This window comes from Melozone crissalis, unplaced genomic scaffold (assembly GCF_028551555.1).
Source record: "Melozone crissalis strain CALT ecotype California unplaced genomic scaffold, PUWL_Pcris_2 ptg000035l_1, whole genome shotgun sequence".
Lineage (NCBI taxonomy): Eukaryota > Metazoa > Chordata > Aves > Passeriformes > Passerellidae > Melozone > Melozone crissalis.
The window spans coordinates 11,541,830-11,543,806 of NW_026535813.1; the positions used below are offsets into that span (position 1 = coordinate 11,541,830).

Sequence of the window (1,977 nt, forward strand, 5' to 3'; positions counted from 1 at the left end):
ACATCTCAGAGCAGACACCAGAGAGAGAGTATTTTCATGGGGGCACTGGCATTGTGCCAGTGTTAAACCATGACAATATGTAAAAAGCTTCATTCTGAGTCTGATTAGAGCTAAGGTCAATCTACTTTAGCTCATCTCATTTGTGCTCTCTGGCAGCAAAACTTACTTCAAGACTTTAATATTTAATTCTTGGATATTTGTTTTGAATGGACAAGTCAGCTAATAGGGGAGGTGTCATCAAGATGTAAAAAGTCACTTAAGCTAATTATTGTGCAAATAACATGTAATTTTACATCATTTCCCCTCATCCTATAATGGACATAACCCTTTCATATATCCGTGTAATGGATCTAATCCTGCATGAAGTCAATCCCTTTTTTTGAGTAGCCTCTGTGTCTTTCACTCTGTTGGGAGTCGATGCATTACATTGAGGCTTCATGAATATCCTGTTCCCAAATGAGGAACATCTGAAATTCATTGGGAAAAATAAATAGGAAAATAAATCCAGGTAAACACCCTCAGTTTGATAAAGACAGTGGAGTTTGCATTCAGGATCACCACACATATACAATGATAAGTTTGATGAAAATCCTGTGAAATCTTACTTCATGAGTGGCTGTGTTATTGTAGCTACACAACAGAAATATATTCAGAAGCAATTCATATTCTATAAGAATACAGGGAGATAAAATGTATTTCCCTTCTGTCCTGGGTTGACTATATGATGCTTTTATCCCCAATCGTCTCATTCTGTTTATGTTGAATAATAAGTTTTTTACCTTCAAGAGTGTTCCAAAGAGTGAAGGGGGGGGGGAGAGAAGAAGCGTGCAGTTTGTTTTCAGACACTGCACTCACTCCTCCACGTTCCTGCTCCTGACTGTGTTGTCTGCGGACAGACAGCGGGACAGAGCTCTTCTTTTGCTTTTTAGTTAGTTTTTAGCTAGCTGAGGCAAAGAATTTCCCTGGACTGTTTTTTTTCCTTTTTCTTTGGACCTCTTGAAACTGCTCTGGACTGAACACCCAGGAGAGCACCGGCAGCTGCAGCTGTGGCCCACTGGGCCAGGCCTGGCCTGCGACAATTCCAGCACCGGAGGGACTGATCAGAGACTGAGTGAGCTGCTGCTTGAACCCGGGGTTTTCTCAGGTTGTCATCTCTTTTAGAGTGGCAAGGGGTCTCATTGTTTGATAGTGTTTTGGTTTTATTGTTTAATAAACAGGTTTTTTCCACCTTTCTCCAAGGAGGTATTTTTTCCCTCCCGGACCAGTTGGGGGGAGGGGCCGATTGGATCTGCTTTTCCCACCGGAGCTCCTTTGGGGGATTCTTCCCCAAATTTGCTCTAAACCTGGACAAATACTCGAATTGGAGATCCCCCAATGCCCGGCTAGCTCAGTCGGTAGAGCATGAGACTCTTAATCTCAGGGTCGTGGGTTTGAGCCCCACGTTGGGCGCCAATTCATGTATTTGTCCATGTAGTCAACATAAACAGAATGAGACGATTGGGGATAAAAGCATCATATAGTCAACCCAGGACACCTTCCTGAGTGTACCTAGAATATGTAATAGGATATAGATCTGAGTACTCATTTATTTCCTTTATTTCTTTCTTTATGTCCTTGCAGGTGCTAAATTACTTAAGCATCTTAAATAATTGCAGACAAAAATCTCTACACTACAGCAAGCAACCAGGAGCAATTGCTTGTCATGGAGTCAATTCCAAACCTCCCATCTGCATGCTCAGGAACTGGAACTCAGTACATCCAGGTTATTTTAAAAGTAAGTCCCTTTCAGATTCTCCCCTCCCATCCTCAGCCAAAACTGCATTTCCTTCCACGGGTATCTAAAGCCTTGGACCCTTCCTGTGTGAGATGTCAATGTTTTTTCTTCAAAATGTGAAACAAAAATCAGGTGGTTGGGATAACCCGCAATCCTAAAGTCACTTGAGGGTTTCCAGTCTTCATTTTTCATAATGTTTTTTC

At 41.9% G+C, this 1,977-nt stretch overlaps 1 non-coding gene across 1 annotated transcript; it reads left to right on the plus strand.

Moving 5' to 3' along the window:
- Positions 1-1,376: 1,376 nt before the first annotated feature.
- TRNAK-CUU (transfer RNA lysine (anticodon CUU)) lies at positions 1,377-1,449 on the plus strand. Its single transcript has one exon. It is a non-coding gene; the product is annotated as a tRNA-Lys (tRNA).
- The last annotated feature ends 528 nt before the right edge of the window (positions 1,450-1,977 follow it).